General features: G+C 39.1%; 1 long non-coding RNA gene across 2 annotated transcripts in view; it reads left to right on the forward strand.

The window, feature by feature from the left end:
• LOC131485061 (uncharacterized) overlaps nt 1-20,708 on the forward strand; it is a 106,458-nt gene that overhangs the window by 78,371 nt on the left and 7,379 nt on the right. For both annotated transcript variants that reach the window (XR_009248606.1, XR_009248607.1), the window contains one exon: nt 7,961-8,082. This is a non-coding gene — a long non-coding RNA (uncharacterized LOC131485061). The remainder of the gene's footprint in view (nt 1-7,960; nt 8,083-20,708) is intronic.

The following is a 20,708-nucleotide window of genomic DNA, read 5'->3' on the forward strand; positions in this document are numbered from 1 at the left end:
TTGGACAGTCACAGGGTGAGAATGTGTTGGGGGTGTTTTTAGGCCTTGGGGATACTAATATGAAGGGCACAGAAATGACGGAATTACCAGTCCGGCCAGGGCAGCGCTACAACACGGGACTGAAGTATACCCACTAAGTGAAGAGTAATGGCAAATGATGCTGGGCATGTCCAGTTTGGATGGGCAGCATTGCTAGGTGACAGTTTTGCTTTCCTCCTAATGGCCAGCCACTTTTACCTGCGGCATTGCAACATACTGACCTGTCATAATCCATTATGCAGTATAGTGGAGTGATTTGATTCTAGGAAAAAATAGCTACTAGAGATTTTGTTTGACTTATTTTGTATGTAAATGAAAGTTCCTATCTTTATAATCATGTGTGATAGGGATCTTAGTGTACCATAAAGTCTTCTATTGTCCGTTGCTCGAAGCTAGACATGGCTCAGCCAGCTTGGCCAGATGGTGGGACAGAAAGAGTAACACGCCGTGACGTATGCACGGCATCCACCTGCAAGGGGCTGAAGAGTGTCTATCTAAGGGAGAATACATTGAACCCAAAGAGCACAAGCCAGTGCCAAACCCTTCATCATGAGACAGGAGCTTATGTTCTCCTGGTGGCTGCTCCTTGACTCTGCTCCCCATCCCACCCCTTGATGCATATCTGGGCCCTGACATGATATAAAGCCATAAATCCATGTTACACATTGGGACTCGAAAGAACATTACCTTTGGGCTCCTCCAATGGAATGCTGTGCAGGGTGGAGAGAACGCTTTGCCACTGTCTCCTCACTGCTGTAAGGCAGCCTGAAGACAAGTACTATGCTTAATAGACTGAGGCATGAGGAATAGCTCAGACGCTCTGAGATACTCTGGAGGTTTCCAGAAGTACCTGAAGCAAGGGCTTCATCAGATGGCAAAGGATACCTATCAGGATGTGATTTCCTAGCAAAGCAGGTAAGCAATTATTGGGTAAGCAGTGTCACCCTCATTCTCATGTGTTCCCATGCTATTACTGAATGGGAAGAAAGGGGGTGGCCATAGAGCAACAAGGCTAATTTTGTAAACACAAGAGATCCAGGGCCATATGAGTGAACAGTGCACATCAGATGCACAGTGGCCGGGGGGTCACCTAAGAGTCTCAGCTACATGTGTCTGGTCTCGGAGCCATTGAAATTCCAAATGGGTGATGTCTAGGGGAAAGTGATTTTCTATGATGAACCTAGTGGCCAGGTGAAGAAAGGATTAATTACAGCATATATTTCAGACCAGGAGGCCCACTTACAAGGGTGGCGTTCAATACAGTCAGCATTGAAATCAGAAAAGTTATGTTCATGCTCTTGCTCTTCGAATTAGCTGCTGTGTGCCTGTGGGTAAGATTCTTACTTTCTGAGCCTGCTTTCTCGAATACTATGTGGTCGGTGAGATAACTTTGCTGGTTTGCCTCTCCTCGCCTTCTGCGTCTCTATGTGTATCTCTCATTCTTTTACTCGGAATGCTCTACTTCCTCTGGCCTGGGTTTACTGTGTCCCCAGCTCTCCCTTTGAAAATACAAAAACCCTCAAAGAATCGTCTCAGAGTTTTTTCAGCTATTACCCCTGGGTAATTTGTCCCTGGGGGACAAATGAGGAAGCAAATAAGTATGTGAGAGTTTACAAAGCAATAGTTTGTAAAAAGCTTTTCAGTGATTCTTTTTCATCTTCAAACTTAACTTTCCTGATGCCCTTTTAGCTTCCCTGATGACTCATTGGTTAGTTTTTCTCCTGGACATTAGCCCTGCTTGACCCTGCTCTCTTTGACACTGGTATTCATGTGAGCTTCTCCCCCTTTTGTGTAGATTGTCTCTACTTGCAGTGGTCGCTACAGCAGAGTGATAGTGAGTGCTCAAGGGATTGTTGTGGTCCATGAGACCCAAGGAAGAAATGTGTGGCCTCCACTGTGGGCTCCAGGCTGGCAGCTTCCCAGTAATATCTTCCAGGTTCCTATAGGAAACCTGAGGTCCCATTCAGTGGTTATGTGGTAGTTCCACACCTCCAGCTGATCACCTATCCCTCCTGTGGGCCATTGGAGTATTCTAAACTGAAACCAATTGGGTATGAGCTAGGGAAAGGTACGAGAAAGGGAAGAGTGGAAAAATGTGCATTTGTGTCTGTCTTTATGGTACACACATATTTGAAGGAATTATTCAAAAAATGTGTATGGGGGATGGAAATCATTTTAAACCTGTATTTCTACTCTTAGATAATATAAGATAATCAACTGGGCCAACCACATAGTAGGGGGTTAAGGAATGTTGGTTCATTTCCTGGTGAAAGTAACTATAAAATTGTGAACAGGTCACATATATTATGAATCTTGTTACATATTGAAATATATAACACAAATCCTAGGACAAAATATTGAAAGTTTTTTCCAGCTCAGGTTCTTAAGTTCTTCTCCTCGCTCCCTTCTTTTCACCCTTCCTCCCCCTTTTTGGTGGACTGGCGCTGACAGTTATGTATGTTGGTTAAGTTGCTTAGAACTTCATAGCCATGCAGATTTTCTGCAGGAAGTTATTTTTCTCTCCTTGTTTGACTTGGTGGTGGCGGGAGCTTGGTGAAGGAATGTGAAAGCTCATTAGAGTTTATTGTATGGTGCAGCAGGGGGAAGTGAAATTATAGAAGCCAAGGGGCGTGGCGGGGGAGAGGCAATTGCTAGACCAGCGCTGACACCAATAACTTTTTACGAGGGTGAGTCAAAGCATCAGGGAGGCTGGAACCAAGTTTCCGCCCTCTTGAACCTATTACTGTAGATCATGACAGAGAATGGAGGGAAGGCAAGCCTCTCTCTCAGGCTGGGTAGGGAGAAAGACAAAAGTTATGGAGACAGATGTCAAGGTATTTGAACTCAAGTGGTGGTGAGGGCGGGTGGAGAGATTAGGAGAGACTGTTAATGTACCAAAAATAGTAAGAGTCAGTACCTGATTACCTAGAATAATGGAAGTCAGGAAGCATGTCCCTAGTGAAAAAATAGTGTCAGTGGGTGATTTCCATGGACATCTGAGATTGTCACTTCGTCCCTCCATTTTCATTTATTTTTTTTAAGTTTATTTATTTACTTTGAGAGAGACAGAGACAGTGCTAGTTGGGGAGGGGCGGGGGTGGTGAGAATCACAAGTAGTCTCTGCATTGCTAGCACAGAGCCCATTGCGGGGCTTGAACCCACAAAGCCGTGAGATCATGACCTGAGCCAAAACCAAAAGTCAGACGCTTAACTGACTGAGCCACCCTGGCACCCCTTCCCTCCATTTTTATGTCCTTGTGAGAATGAAGAATCAGTGTCATGTTCAGCCTGCCGGAGAAATAGGGCATATTACGGACATGTGAAGCTTGAAAACTAGCCCCCTTAATAGAGACACTGTGATACCCTATCTTAACAACTCTTTGACCCTGAGAGTTAACAGGCAGAGGCAGGCATTGCTGGTGAGGCTGGTCCATACCGACCGCTCTTTGCCAATTCCCTTGTGCCTCCTTTCTTCAGTCAAGGGAAAGGCCTCAGTGAGGAAAAGCATAAGTGGGCCCAAACTTGACTCTTCTCTATGCTGGTGGCACCTAGATCTTTGCATTTCCTAGAGACGCATTCTCCTAGGACATTTCTAACCCTTCCGGTGGCCTCAGCTGTGCCAAGCTCAAATGGGAGAACTGTTTCCTTCAACCAACCAGAAAAGAACTAAATTAGTAACAACTTGCTCCGGGCCACAGCTTCTAACGTATGTCTTTACACTTTCATCTCCTCTAGTGTCAGTACTCCACGCATTTGCCTCATTAGTTTTTCTTTTTTTCCTTCTTTCTTTTTCACACTAATAAATATATCTGCCTCTGGATGTTACTAGAAGGAGATGCAGAATCCTTTGAATGAGACCCCTCAATCTAAAGCTTCACCCATTATATAAAAAAAAATGCAAACTGCAATAACAGCCCAGGATGGAGAGTGTGTAGGTGCCACAAAGGATGCCAAATTGTTAGCACTTACCCTCTGCTCCCAACTCCGCACAGCCCTTAAGCAAATGTTCGGGCTGTGGTCAGCTTTGGTGGGGGCGGGTGCACCCAGGCAGGGGTGCAGACTGTGAGAATAGAAGGGCTCTCTCTGAAATTCCTTAGAGCAGCTTTCTGTCCTATATCAAAAGATCGCTGCATTGTATGGGAGTACAAAATGGGGTTCCAGACACCGTTGGGTCTGGATGGCTCATCTCTCCGCTTTCTGCCCGTGTGTGGTCACTGTGGTGCTGCTCCATTAGGATTCTTGGAAAGCAAGGACTTCTTGGATGGCACTCAGTGGTCTTTTGTGCAGACCCGGAGGCCAGCCTCAGTGAGGTTTCCACGCATGTGAAGAAGAGGCTGCGTGTAAAGAAGTGGGGAGATGGAGCTGATTGCAAGGCCCTGGAGTCCAGACCTCTTGCCTTTAGCTTACACTGACTTTGGCATTCAGGAGTGTCATTTGATACACCTCGTGGAGACAGAGGTGGATCGGCCCCCCTCTGCTGACTCCAGGGTAGCCATGCACACCCCCCCCCCCCCCGCAGTGTTCCCTCCTGGGCTGGGGGCAGCGGGAGCAGCGCACGAATACTTGGCTGCATCTTCACACTGAAGCACCAGACCCACTCTGCTTTCCCCAAGAGCTCTGTGTTGGGCATATGTCCAGCTGAAAGGTTTTCCCTTGTGGTTGCGATGAACAAAAACAGCAATGGGAGAGGGCCCCCTAGAAAAATGACCGCCGTCTTATTGTGTCCTCAGGCTGTCTCCTCTCCCTGGCTACTTTTCCTGTAGAGGAACATGCTACAACAGGATCTATCCTCGTTCCTCCAGGCTCTCTCTGACCTTTATTTTAAGTATCTTGTGACATGTGTACATGTGTTTTTATTGCAAACTGCCTCAGATCCATTTGGATATGGATGCTATACAAATTATAAATAAATAAATACATGATAAAGAGAGGAGCTCTTCCCTGCCAGCTCGTTGCTTAAAAAGCAGCAAGTTTGCACTTGCGTGACTCTGCTTTTGCTGGGCCCCATGCCGGCAGCCAACAGGAGTGAAAACAAAATCTGTCCCTTTCAGCACCACACATTCCTCTCCTGAGCCTAGGGGAAGAGGTGGCAAGTATCATTTGCCAATCAGCAACCAGATAGCCTTGTCTTTCCTAAATTCCACATATTTAAGGAAATTCCACCCAGTTTGGGGGAGTCAGGCTGGTAAATCAGGTAGTCATGGCTCTTCCTGCTGGGTTCAGGACACCTCTGCCTCATTCTTTCCCCGCCGTTCTACACAGCCCCTGGCTCACTCTCCTGTTCTGCCCTCTGCCTGTCCCTTGGGAACCTTGTTTTTCTCATAAGCAAATGCTCCGCTGTCCTTCCTTTATTTTACACATCAGCGTCTTGGCACTTGCTTCAGTGCGATCTAGGCTTCCCCTGAACTCCCATCACTTCCAAAGAGGGCATCTGCTTATCGTTTTGGTAGTCCCTTTAGTCATCTCGTGCTTACTTCTCGTCTTGCTGACTGTCTCTTTCAAGTCAGGGTGCTGCCTTTGAACGCTGAAGCCCACCTCTTGTCTTTTCATTTTGAGCAGAGAACATCGGGCCCACTTAATAGGCTGTGGAAATCGTTCTGGGTGATTCTTCTCCATGTCCTTTGATTTTGGTTTCCATTTCTCCTGTTTTAGAAGTGGCCTTCTTCCTTCTGAAGGCTCCATCTTCAGCTTTGGCCTAGATTTCAGTCACTCCCTTCGACTGCCACTCCTTACCCCATCAGTCTGACCCTGGTTTTCTCATGACTCCATTTACTTCACCTCCATGAGTTCTACCCCCATCTTTAAATTTAAAAAATATTAATGAGCTAGAAACCTTCATTCTACCGTGTCACCTCCACAGGCTATTTTCCTCTTGCTGTTTTTCTTATCAACATCAGCCTTTTGGAAGGAATACTTTGGCCCTCTTGCCATTGCTGTGTGATTCTCAATACCACCACCATGAGGAAACTACTTTAATTTTTTCTTAATTTTTTTTTAACATTTATTCATTTTTGAGAAAGCATGAGTGGGGAAGGGGCAGAGAGAGGGAGACACAGAATCTGAAGCAGGCTCCAGGCTCTGAGCTGTCAGCACAGAGCCCAACGCGGGGCTCGAACTCAGGAACTGCAAGATCATGACCTGAGCTGAAGTAAGACGCTCAACTGACTGAGTCACCCAGGTGCCCCAGGAAACTACTTTCTTAAATATTATCTGTGGCCCCTTATCTGCCAAGTAAAGTAATTCCTCCCACCTTACATTCTCTGGAATATTTTCTTGTCCCTCACCTTGTGCTTCCATTTCATGCTATGCTTTAGGTCCTACTACCTCTAAAATTATTCCTTTTCCATGTCATTTGTTGCTTCATTGAGTTCTTTGCTTTTCCTTCTCTCCTGAGATTCAGTTCTTAAATCCCAGTTGTCTACTTGGCATCTCCTCCCACATAAAGTTCTATCCCACCAGAATCTCAAACTCCCCTTTCCTCTGTCCTGTTCTTCTACTGAAACCAAATGGCTTCTTTCTCCAGGATACCTTTTTCCCAGTGTCTGAAATCTGGGTGTTTACTCCAAGTACTCCTCCTTCCATAGTTCACACATCTGATCAGTTGGTAAATATTGTCATTTCCCCCTCACCAATGTCTCTTACATCTCTTCTCTTTCTTTCTATTCTTGCTAGCAACCTTCTGGTTCAGATATCTCTGCCTCCTCCCAAAGCATTCCATTAAATGTCATGGATATTTGGAAGGCGAAAATTGTTTGTAGCCTGAACCAAAGACATATAGATGATTCTCTCTTTCACTCCTCTTGCCTCACTATGGATATGTAGACTATGACAAAAATCAGTTGCCTGGGTGGCTCAGTCAGTTAAGCGTCTGACTCTGGCTCAGGTCCTGATCTCACTGTTTGTGAGTTAAAACCCCACATCTGTCTCTGCTATCAGCACAGAGCCCACTTTTGATCCTCTGTCCCTCTCTCTCTCTGCCCCTCCCCCACTGGTTTGCTCTCTCTTTCAAAATAAATAAAACTTAATTTTTTTTTTAAAGTTCACTTCTATACTCTTAATGATGGTTTTGTTGTACTGCATGATATAACTTTATTTAGCTTACATTAGATTTTTATGGAAAAATGATACTGTTTTTAAGTCAGCTTGCTCTGTACTGACTGACCTATTTACTCAGAAAAAAAAGAGATTAATCAAGTGTAGCTTGGGGTTGGCAAACATCAGAGGTTGATCACATGGAAAAACCCAGAAGAGAATGCCCACAGAAGGCAGCAGAAAGTAGGAGACATTTTAGCAGCTATAGGCTTCAAAATGATATAAGAAAGAGTTTTAAGTGGAGCACATTGCTTCTAAGCAACAAAGTAGTGTTGATGTCATATAGCAAAGAATAAACAAGGAATAAACAATATGCAAAGAATAAACAAGGACGGGGTGGGAGGGCATGAAAACATTACAGACAACATGTGGTGAAGACCAGAAAAACCCACGCAAAATTATAATAACAGAGATTTTATTGCAGCAAAAACATTGTATACCCTTTGTGCGATATGTTTATGTGTAGTATATATACTTATAAATTAATTTTATTCATTTCTGTGTTGCTTTATGGATAAATAATTGTATTTTTCATTGTAAAAGAGTAGTTCATTTTATATATATATATACATACACACACACGTGTATGTGTGTGCATATGTGTGTGTGTGCATATGTGTGTGTGTGTATGTGTGTGTGTATCTCAAGTTTCTTTTTCATTTATTTTCTTATGCTAGTTAAAAGAGAACCTTGCTAAATTTTGGGGTGTGCTAAATAGAGATACCTCGAACCTTCCAGTGGTGGTAAACAGAAATAAAGATGAGTACCAAGAAATGTTAAACAGCCTCCTTAGATCTCACCTTATTTATTTATTTATTTTTTTTTCCAGATTTCTCAGGGACTTTTTTTGCTGGATCTTCTACCATCATCAACTTTTTCTACTTCTTCATGAAAAAGTAGTTCATAAATAAGAAGTGGGGAAGACCATGCATTATACTATAGAGATACAAAGTAAGTTAGTCTTGAATTCTACTCAATAACAATTCAAGTTACCATTAAGAGTTTACTACATACCATACCATACCTGTACACTTTATAGGCATTAACTCACTTGATCCTCATAGAATTTCATAAGGTATAAATGTTATTCTCATGTTTTTCCCCTTTTTTTAATTTTTCAATATATGAAGTTTATTGTCAAATTGGTTTCCATTCAACACCCAGTGCTCATCCCAAAAGGTGCCCTCCTCAATACCCATCACCCACCCTCCCCTCCCTCCCACCCCCCATCAACCCTCAGTTTGTTCTCAGTTTTTAACAGTCTCTTATGCTTTGGCTCTCTTCCACTCTAACCTCTTTTTTTTTTTCCTTCCCATCCCCCATGGGTTTCTGTTAAGTTTCTCAGGATCCACATAAGAGTGAAACCATATGGTATCTGTCTTTCTCTGTATGGCTTATTTCATTTAGCATCACACTCTCCAGTTCCATCCACGTTGCTACAAAGGGCCATATTTCATTCTTTCTCATTGCCACGTAGTACTCCATTGTGTATATAAACCACAATTTCTTTATCCATTCATCAGTTGATGGACATTTAGGCTCTTTTCATAATTTGGCTGTTGTTGAGAGTGCTGCTATAAACATTGGGGTACAAGTGCCCCTATGCATCAGTACTCCTGTATCCCTTGGGTAAATTCCTAGCAGTGCTATTGCTGGGTCATAGGGTAGGTCTATTTTTAATTTTTTGAGGAACCTCCACACTGTTTTCCAGAGTGGCTGCACCAATTTTTATTCCCACCAACAGTGCAAGAGGGTTCCTGTTTCTCCACATCTTCTCCAGCATCTATAGTCTCCTGATTTGTTCATTTTGGCCACTCTGACTGGCGTGAGGTGATATCTGAGTGTGGTTTTGATTTGTATTTCCCTGATGAGGAGCGACGTTGAGCATCTTTTCATGTGCCTGTTGGCCATCCAGATGTCTTCTTTAGAGAAGTGTCTATTCATGTTTTCTGCCCATTTCTTCACTGGGTTATTTGTTTTTCGGGTGTGGAGTTTGGTGAGCTCTTTATAGATTTTGGATACTAGCCCTTTGTCCGATATGTCATTTGCAAATATCTTTTCCCATTCCATTGGTTGCCTTTTAGTTTTGTTGGTTGTTTCCTTTGCTGTGCAGAAGCTTTTTATCTTCATAAGGTCCCAGTAGTTCATTTTTGCTTTTAATTCCCTTGCCTTTGAGGATGTGTCACGTAAGAAATTGCTACGGCTGAGGTCAGAGAGTTCTTTTCCTGCTTTCTCCTCTAGCGTTTTGATGGTTTCCTGTCTCACATTCAGGTCATTTATCCATTTTGAGTTTATTTTTGTGAATGGTGTGAGAAAGTGGTCTAGTTTCAACCTTCTGCATGTTGCTGTCCAGTTCTCCCAGCACCATTTGTTAAAGAGACTGTCTTTTTTCCATTGGATGTTCTTTCCTGCTTTGTCAAAGATGAGTTGGCCATACGTCTGTGGGTCTAGTTCTGGGGTTTCTATTCTATTCCTTTGGTCTATGTGTCTGTTTTTGTGCCAATACCATGCTGTCTTGATGATTACAGCTTTGTAGTAGAGGCTAAAGTCTGGGATTGTGATACCTCCTGCTTTGGTCTTCTTCAAAATTACTTTGGCTATTCGGGGCCTTTTGTGGTTCCATATGACTTTTAGGATTGCTTGTTCTAGTTTTGAGAAGAATGATGGTGCAATTTTGATTGGGATTGCATTGAATGTGTAGATAGCTTTGGGGAGTATTGACATTTTGACAATATTTATTCTTCCAATCCGTGAGCACGGAATGTCTTTCCATTTCTTTATATCTTCTTCAATTTCCTTCCTAAGCTTTCTATAGTTTTCAGCATACAGATCTTTTACATCTTTGGTCAGATTTATTCCTAGGTATTTTATGCTTCTTGGTGCAATTGTGAATGGGATCAGTTCCTTTATTTGTCTTTCTGTTGCTTCATTGTTAGTGTATAAGAATGCAGCTGATTTCTGTACATTGATTTTGTATCCTGCAACTTTGCTAAATTCATGTATCAGTTCTAGCAGTCTTCTGGTGGAGTCTGTCGGATTTTCCATGTATAATACCATGTCATCTGCAAAAAGTGAAAGCTTAACTTCATCTTTGCCAATTCTGATGCCTTTGATTTCCTTTTGTTGTCTGATTGCTGATGCTAGAACTTCCAACACTATGTTAAACAGCAGTAGTGAGAGTGGACATCCCTGTCATGTTCCTGATCTCAGGGAAAAAGCTCTCAGTTTTTCCCCATTGAGGATGATGTTAACTGTGGGCTTTTCATAAATGGCTTTTATGATCTTTAAGTATGTTCCTTCTATCCTGACTTTCTCGAGGGTTTTTATTAAGAAACGTTGCTGAATTTTGTCAAAGGCCTTTTCTGCATCGATTGACAGGATCATATGGTTCTTATCTTTTCTTTTTATTAATGTGATGTATCACACTGATTGATTTGCCAATGTTGACCCAGCCCTGCATCCCAGGAATGAATCCCACTTGATCATGGTGAATAATTCTTTTTATATGCTGTTGAATTCGACTTGCTAGTATCTTATCGAGAATTTTTGCATCCATATTCATCAGGGATATTGGCCTGTAGTTCTCTTTTTTTACTGGGTCTCTGTCTGGTTTAGGAATCAAAGTAATACTGGCTTCATAGAATGAGTCTGGAAGTTTTCCTTCCCTTTCTATTTCTTGGAATAGCTTGAGAAGGATAGGTATTATCTCTGCTTTAAACGTCTGGTAGAACTCCCCTGGGAAGCCGTGTGGTCCTGGACTCTTATTTGTTGGGAGATTTTTTTTTTTTAATTTTTTTTTTCAACGTTTTTTATTTATTTTTGGGACAGAGAGAGACAGAGCATGAACGGGGGAGGGGCAGAGAGAGAGGGAGGCACAGAAGCGGAAACAGGCTCCAGGCTCTGAGCCATCAGCCCAGAGCCTGACGCGGGGCTCGAACTCACGGACCGCGAGATCGTGACCTGGCTGAAGTCGGACGCTTAACCGACTGCGCCACCCAGGCGCCCCTGTTGGGAGATTTTTGATGACTGATTCAGTTTCTTCGCTGGTTATGGGTCTATTCAAGCTTTCTATTTCCTCCTGGTTGAGTTTTTGAAGAGTGTGGGTGTTTAGGAATTTGTCTATTTCTTCCAGGTTGTCCAGTTTGTTGGCATATAATTTTTCATAGTATTCCCTAATAATTGCTTGTATCTCTGAGGGATTGGTTGTAATAATTCCATTTTCATTCATGATTTTATCTATTTGGGTCATCTCCCTTTTCTTTTTGAGAAGCCTGGCAAGAGGTTTATCAATTTTGTTTATTTTTTCAAAATACCAACTCTTGGTTTTGTTGATCTGCTCTACAGTTTTTTTTAGATTCTATATTGTTTATTTCTGCTCTGATCTTTATGATTTCTCTTCTTCTGCTGGATTTAGGCTGTCTTTGCTGTTCTGCTTCTATTTCCTTTAGGTGTGCTGTTAGATTTTGTATTTGGGATCTTTCTTGTTTCTTGAGATAGGCCTGGATTGCAATGTATTTTCCTCTCGGGACTGCCTTCGCTGCATCCCAAAACGTTTGGATTGTTGTATTTTCATTTTCATTTGTTTCCATATATTTTTTTAATTTCTTCTCTAATTGCCTGGTTGACCCATTCATTCTTTAGTAGGGTGTTCTTTAACCTCCATGCTTTTGGAGGTTTTCCAGACTTTTTCCTGTGGTTGATTTCAAGCTTCATAGCATTGTGGTCTGAAAGTATGCATGGTATGATTTCAATTCTCGTATACGTATGAAGGGCTGTTTTGTGACCCAGTATGTGATCTATCTTGGAGAATGTTCCATGTGCACTTGAGAAGAAAGTATATTCTGTTGCTTTGGGATGCAGAGTTCTAAATATATCTGTCAAGTCCATCTGATCCAATGTATCATTCAGGGCCCTTGTTTCTTTATTGACCGTGTGTCTAGATGATCTATCCCTTTCTGTAAGGGGAGTGTGAAAGTCCCCTGCAATTACCACATTCTTATCAATAAGGTTGCTTATGTTTATGAGTAATTGTTTTATATATCTGGGGGCTCCCGTATTCGGTGCATAGACATTTATAATTGTTAGCTCTTCCTGATGGATAGACCCTGTGATTATTACATAATGCCCTTCTTCATCTCTTGATCTCACCTTATTAAAAAAATATATATATATATTGTGGTGGGTCATAAGATAAGATAAGATAAGATAAGATAAGATAAGATAAGAATTATTGTGGTAAAGTATATACACTCAAATTTGCCATTTGAGCTATTTTGAAGTGTACCATTCCCTAACATTAGTTACATTCACAATGTCTGTGAAAAGCTATTTCCATTTTCTCCATCTCTGCCCAAGCAGGAGTCTGTAATAGTTAAGCAACAACTTCCATTTCCCCCCACTCTTCAGTCTCTGGTAACATCTAATCTATGTTCTATCTCTATGAATCTGCCTATTCTGGATATTTACTGTAAGTGAAATCATGGACTATATGGCTTTTGGGCCTGGCTAAATTCACTTAGCATGTATTCCAGGTTCATCCATGTTGTTACATGTATCAGAACTTTATTTTTTATGATTGAGTAGTAGTCTGTTGTATGTTTATGTCACATTTTGTTATTCCATTCACCCATCAGTGCACACTTAGGTACCTATTTCTACTTTGGGGTTATTATAAATAATGCTTCACTAAACATTGACACACAAGTATTCTCTTTGGTCTGTGTTTTGATTTATTTGGGGTATATACACCTACAAGTGGAATTGCTGGGTCATTTGGTAATTTTTTATTTAGTTTTTGAGCAACTGCCAAGTTGGATTTCACAGTAGCTGTTCCATCTTACATTCCCTTCAGCAATGTTTGAGGGTTCCATTTTCTCCACATTCTTGCCAACACTTACTTGCCATTCATAAAATTATAGCCTTTCTGGTAGGTGTGAATTCATAACTCACTGTGGTTTTCATTTGTATTTCCCTAGTGACTAATGACATCGAACATCTTTTCATGGGATTGGCCATTTGTATAACATCTTTGGAGAAGTATTTATTCAAGTTTTTGGATTGGGCTGTTTGTCTTTTTGTTGCTGAATTATAGGAATTATTTATATATTCTAGTTATGAATTGTCATATCATATGTAAAATTTGCAGATTTTCTCTCCCATTCTGTGAGTTGGCTTTTCACTTTCTTGGTGAATGTCCTTTGATGCAAAAAAGTTTTTTTTTTTTTAAATTTTTTTTTTTTTCAACATTTTTTATTTATTTTTGGGACAGAGAGAGACAGAGCATGAACGGGGGAGGGGCAGAGAGAGAGGGAGACACAGAATCGGAAACAGGCTCCAGGCTCCGAGCCATCAGCCCGGAGCCTGACGCGGGGCTCGAACTCACGGACCGCGAGATCGTGACCTGGCTGAAGTCGGACGCTTAACCGACTGCGCCACCCAGGCGCCCCAAAAAAGTTTTTAATTATGATGAAGTCTGATTTATTTTTCCTTTTTGTTTCTCATGCTTTTGGTGTCATATCTAAGAAGTCACTGTTAAACCAAATTCCATGAAGATTTAACCCTTTTTCTTTTTACTATGAGTTTTTTGGTTTTAGCTCTCGTATTTAGATACTGATCCATTTTGAGTTAATTTGTGTATATGATGTGAAGTGGGGGTTCAACTTCATCCTTTCACATGTGTCAATTCAGTTGTACTAACACTGTTGTTAAAGACTGTTCTTTCCCTAATGAATGGACATGGCACCTCTTTCAAAAGTTAGATAGACATATAGGTTTATTTGTGGATTCTCAATTGTATTTTAATGTTGTATAAGTCTACACTTACATCAGTATCAAACTGCTTTGGTTCCTTTAGCTTTCTAGTAAGTTTTGAAATTAGGAAATTAGAGTCTTCTGATTTTGTTCTTTTTCAGGATGGTTTTGGCTATTTGGGACCTTTTGTACTTCCATATGAATTTGAGGGATCAGCTTTTCCATTTCTGCAAAAACACCATTGGAATTTTGATAAATTGTCATCTTCAGAATATTATGTCTTCCTACCCATGAACATAGGGTATCTTTCCATTCCTTTAAGTTTCTTTTAATTTATTTTGGAAATGTTTTGTAGCTTTCAGTGTATTTGTGTTTCATCTGTTGGGTTAACTATATTTCTAAGTATTTTATTCTTTAGATGCTGTTGTAGATGGAACTATTTCTTACATTTCTTTTAAGATTGCTCATTGCAGGTGTATAGACTCACAACTAATTTTTGTTTGTTGAGTTTGTACTTTGCAACTTAGCTGAATCTGTTTAGATAAAGTAGTTTTTTGTGGATTTTTTTGGGACTTTCTATATATTAGGATCATGTCATTTGCAAACAGAGATAGTTTTACTTCTTCCTTTCTAATGCAGATAACTTATTTTGTTTTTTCTTGCCTAATTGTTCTGGCTAGAACTTCCAGTACTGTTGACTAGCCATGGTAAAAGTGGGTGTTCTTGTCTTACTCCTGATCCTAGGGGGGGGAGCTTTCAGACTTTCTCCATTAAGTGTGATGTTAACTGTAGGTTTCCATTAATGCCCTTTGTCATGATGAGGAAGTTTCCCTCTATTTCAGTTTTCTGAGTGTTTAATTAATTAATTAACTATCAGAAAGTGTGTTAGAAAAGCATCAAATGCCTTTTCTGTTGATTGAGATGATCACATCCCCACTCCCATAGTGTCTCAGTGTGGTAGATTGTATTGATTTTCTGATATTTAACCACCCTTGCATTTCTGGGCTAAATCTCAGTCATGATGTATAATTCATATTCATAAAAGGCATTGATGTGTAATTTTTTTTTTTGCTTGTGTTTATCTGGCGTTAGTATCCAAGTTATGCTGGCCTCAGAGAATAAGTTAGTTTGAGAAGAATTTATGTTAATTCTTTAAATGTTTAGTAGAATTCAACAGTGAAGCTATCTCATCCTGAACTTTTCTTTGTTAGGAGGTATTTGTCTACTATTTCAGTCTCTTTAGTTATTATAGGTCTGTTGAAATTTTCTATTTCTTCCTCAATCAGTTTAGATAATTTGTGTTTCTAGAATTTGTGCATTTTATCACAGTTTCAGAATGTGTTGAAGTACCGTTGTTGATAGTATTCTCTTATTAATCTTTATTTCAGTAAAAACAACTTATCCTTTCTTACACTTCTGATGTTAGTTATTTACATCTCTTTCTCTTTTTCCCTTTGTCAGTCTAGCTAGAAGTTTTTTAATTTTGTTAGCCCTTTGAAAGAACCAACTCTCAATTTCATTGATTCTCTGTATTGTTTTTATATTCTCTATTTTATTTATACTATTCTGATAGGTTTTTTTTTTTTTTGTTTTTTTTTGTTTGTTTTTTTTTACTTCCCCTAGCTTTGGGTTTACTTTGCTCTTCTTTTTCTAGTTCCTTAAGGTGTAAAGTTAGGTCACTGATTTGAGATCCTTCTTCTTTTTTTAAATGTAATTATTTATAGCTATAAATTTCCCCCTGAGTACTGCCTTTACTGCATCTCATAAGTTATAGCATACTGTTTTAGTTTTCAGTTGTCTTTAATTATTTTCTAATTGCTTTTGTGATTTCTTCTTTGACCCATTGGTTATTTAAGACTGTATTGTTTAATTTCTACATATTGGTGAATTTTCCAGTGTTTCTACAAAACTATAACAAGATATTTTGTATGATTTCAGTCTTTTAAAATTCATTAAAGCTTGTTTTCTGGTCCAGTATATGGTCTGTCTTGGAACTTTTTCAGATCTAGTTGGTTTATAGTAGTGTTTAAATTCTCTATTTTATTTTTAAGTGCGCTTCCCACCCAGTGCAGAGCTCAACACAGGGCTTGAACTCACAACCCTAAGATCATGACCTAAGCTGAGATCAACAGTCAGGTGCTTAACCATCTGAACCACCCAGATGCCCCTAAATTCTCTATTTTCTTGTTGATCTTCTCTCTAGAAATTATATCTATTACTAAAGGTGTTTATTGAAGTATCCAAATACTATTATATAACTGTTTATTTCTCCCTTCAGTTCTGCCAGTGTTTGTGTCATCTATTTTGGGAGCTCTGTTGTTTTGTGTATGTTTATAATTTTTATATCTTCTTCATGAGTCAACATTTTTATTAATATACAATGTCCTTTTTTGTCTCTTGTGACAATTTTTTATTTGAAGTCTGTTTTGTCCAATATTAGGATAGCTACCCAGCTCTCTTGGTTACTGTCTGCATAGATTATCTTTTTCTCTCCTTTCTTAATCTATTTGTGTCTTTGCATCTAAAGTGAATCTCTTGTATTTAGCATATAGTTGGATCATTACCAAAGAAAAAAATCATTCTGAAATCTCTGCCTTTTCATTGGAGAATTTAATCTATTTATATTTAAAGTAATTACTGATAAAAAAAGGACTTAATTACTTTATGCTATCTTTGTTTTATGCTTCTTTGTCCCTCATACTCCCCATTATAGTCTTCTTTTGTGTTTGATTGATATTTTTATAGTGAACCATTTTGGTTCCCTTCTCATTTTCTTTGATATATTTTTAATACGTTTTCTTTGTGGTTACCATGGAGGTTATATTTAACATCCCAAATTTATAATGATCTAGCTAAAATCTATATAACTTATCTTCAGTAGCATACAGAAATTCTGCTTCTATATAGCTTTGTTTTCCAACCACCCTTAATGTTGTCAGAAATCATAGCTTTATACATTGTGGACCCATTAATATAGATTTATAATTACTTTGTATGCTTTTTTCTTTTAACTCCTATATGAAATAACAAATAGAAACCAAAACACTATAATACTGGATTTTATATTTTCCCATGTATTTACTTTTGCCAGAGATTTCTATTTCTCATATGTCTTAAAGTTACTGTTTAGTGTCCTATATTTTAACCTAAAGGACTCCCTTTAGTATTTCTTATATGGCAGGGCTAGTGGTAATGAGCTCTCTGAGCTTTTGTTTAGCTGATAATGTCTTAATTTATTCCCCATTTCTGAAGGACAGTTTTGCCAAATATAGAATTCTTGATTGACGTTTTTTTATTTCAGCACTTTGAATGTCATTCTGCTGTCTTCTGGCCTTCATAATTTGTGATGAGAAATCTACTGTTAATCTTATTGAGGATCCCTTGTATGTAATGAGTTGCTTCTCTCACTACTTTTAAGATTCTCTCTTTATCTTTTGATAGTTTATAATGTGTCTTAGTGTGCATATTTTTGAGTTTATCTTATTTAGGATTTGTTGAGCTCCATGGATCCATAGATTCATGTCTTTCATCAAATTTGAGAAGTTTTGAGCCAGTATTTCTTCAAATATTCTTTCCGCCCCCCACCACCCCTTTTTTTCTCTCATCTCCTTTTGGACAACGTGTTATGTTGGTTTTTTGATGGTATTCCACAAGTTTCTTAGTCTCTGTTTACTTTTTTTTCTCTCTTTTCTCAGAGTGAGTAATTTTGGTTGTCCTATATTCAAGTTTATTAATTCCTTTAACTTCTGGCTTTTAAAATATTTGTTGAACCCCTTTAGTGAATTTTTCATTTCAGCTATTATAATTTTCAGCATGATAATTTTTGGTACCTTTTTAGTATTTCTGTCTCTTTATTGATATTCTCATTTTTCTTATACATTACTTTCCTGATTTCCTTTAGTTCTTTGGCATTGTTTTCCTTAAATTGTGTATATTTAAGACAGTTGTTTTAAAGTATTTATCTTCAATTGTAATGCTTGAACTTCCTCAGAGATGGTTTCTGTTAATTCTGTTAATTTCTCTGCATACACGACTGATTTTACATGTTCTAATTTACTAAAGAAACTCTTCCCAGCATTTGTTCTCAGGCTTTAGGTAGCCTGTTGTATGTTTTGACTGTTGCTTTTGTCCCAAGCATCTGAGTATTGTGAGTTTAGCTTTCAGTGTTTCTGAACAGTGATAACTGCTCTTCTGTTCTGAATTCCTAGTTAGGTGAAACAGATGGGTACCTTTTGTCAGTCCTTCAGATCACTCTTGGTTAAAACAAGACAAACACAATAATTTGTGAATAAGCTGTACTCTGCTCCCTCCCAAACCAGAGCCCAGGGTCTTACAGTTGGAATCTGTACTGCTGCTGCCTTAATATTACCACTATTCTGGGGAGGGGATTGGCTTGGGTGGGTAAAAATGCCATAAAGTTCTTCTGGTACCTTGAAGTTGGCTTTTTCTTGATGCCACAATCACTTGGTTGCTGTAAATTTTGTTTTTCACAGTTCTGGTTGAGTTGATTCTGACAGTTTTTGTTTGTTTTTTAATATTTCTGTGGAGCAATGAGAGCCTGGAACTGTCTATTGCTGTTTTGCTGATTACACTCCCATCCTAAAATTAACCAAAAATCCTTTGGGAAAGATTTATGAGAATCCTACAATTTCAGAACTGGGGTAAGCTTTTAGATCATGTAGTCTGGAAGTTTATAATCCATCACCCCAGAGCAGCAGGGGTTACATGGAGGGCCACCTCAGAAGGCTTGAGTCTCTTTACCAACCCTCTCCCCCATCTTCACCTATAATCACTGACCTTGCCATCCTTACTTTTATTTTTTTTAATGCTAAACTTTCGTTTGAATCAAGAGTTTTCAGCTTAAAAATTTTTAGAAACCACTAATTCATGTAAAGAGCTTAGTTCAGGACTAGGCAAGGAAGGTTCAGGTTCCTTATTCAAAGTCATTCAGTTTCCCAGCTACTTAGTTAGTAGCTGGACAAAGACATGTAGGCATGCTTGGGAGGTTAATAACTTGGTGCCTTTGTTCAACATTTAATTAGAGCAAAGGCACTGAGCTATGCAGAAGGAAAGAGAAGGGGATTATTGTGGCGCTTCTCAATCCTTTTCTATCATCCTCAACAATGTAGTTGTGGCTACAAATGTGTGCCCTCTCCCAGCACAGCTAGCCTCTGAATTTAACCAGATTGTATCTTTTTGGAAGACAACTTATCAACTAATTATTGTGACTGGAAAATGCCTCTTGGAGCATTCACTGCTCCTTCTACCATAATCTGAGGGGCTAGCAAAGTAATTTTTCTTACCACATGTAATTCTGTTCCCTAGAGGAGATCTAGAAACTAAAATCTTCTCCATTTTGTTACATTTTAAGTTCCACTTATATAAGGCCACTAGCTCTGAATCCATGAGAATATTGTATGGTAATAGTGAACTGTTTTTTTTTTTTTTTCATTTTTCACTGTTTTTGAGCAACAAAAGGGAGCTTAAGTGATTATTGAATAAGACATTGAAACCCAGGAAAGACATGGGACACCAGACATAATATCAAGCTAGACCTAAAGAGAGGTTGGAAAATTTTCTGCTGAGAAGAAATAGCAGTCTCCATTGGGTGGGTTTCACTGCAGTTATTAAAGAGAGTGAGCTGGTCTGATGCAATTAACCTCTCATAGTCTCTTAGAGTCCTACGACTCCATCTTTTATAGTAATTAAATAATTTCTGATTTCACATATCTTCTATGGATATGACAAGTTTTATTTTCCTTGGTATAACTTAGATATTTAATATTTATAAATATGTAATATTGATATATATACACAAAAATAAATATATAATATTTGTATCTACACATATCTTTAATTGATTGTATATGAGTATGGAAAACATGATAATAGCACTCAGAAGTTGGTAGGAGCAGCAGTTTTCAATCCATGTAATATTATATCTAAATAGAAAGCAATCAGCTTGGAGGTTTTCTTGCTGACTGGTATATTGACATGATTGTGATACCTCCAGCTGGCTTTTTCACACTGAATGACAATTACACGCATGCCCCATGATAGTTGATGCTCACAGAGCATAAAGAGAAAGGAAAACAGTGATCTTAGGTCCATGAGGGAAGGCTATAACCACGGACAAAGTAAGCAAACAGAAACCTAGCTAATTGAAAGGGAGGATAGTTAAAATTTAGCATTGTTGAATTGGGAATAGCATCAATGTCAAAGGGAACTTGGTTTTCACTGGGTGATTGAAAACTAACATGGCAAATTGTTTCTTTCTTCGAATTTATGGCACCAAAATAAGCCAAAGACTTTCCCCCACTGTGTCATAAAAAGGGAGCCATTGAATATACATGTCTGGAATGAGTTTGGATAAAAGCTGTTGTTCTCTAACAATATTTTACCTTTTGCATATTTTAACTGTGGCTTATGGTTATGTGGCTTTGCATTCACATGAACATTAGTGACTTCTGTTTGAAAGTTCTGAGTATCTGAGTCTCTTTACCATCATGCAACTCTGTCCGTTATTCAGAGTAATAACACTTCTGATTTTTAAGCTAAGGAATAATATGTACATATGAAATTAGTCATAAACAATGAACAGTGATATATTAAGGCAAAAAAATATTAAAAGTTCTCCTTTGCATGTTTCAAAGACGTACCTGAGTTACAGTGGAAAGATCTTGGTGGAAATTCAGAAAGTTTGGATTCAAGTCTCCACTCTGCCACTTGCCGTGGTTTTTGTCAAGTCATTTTTGTTCTCTTAGCCTTTCTCCCCTCTCACATTTGCACTATGGAGACAGGAATTTTGCTTTCTAATCCCTGGGTTA

The sequence above is a fragment of the Neofelis nebulosa genome, chromosome 9 (genome assembly GCF_028018385.1).
Source record: "Neofelis nebulosa isolate mNeoNeb1 chromosome 9, mNeoNeb1.pri, whole genome shotgun sequence".
In the NCBI taxonomy this organism is placed as follows: Eukaryota; Metazoa; Chordata; class Mammalia; order Carnivora; family Felidae; genus Neofelis; species Neofelis nebulosa.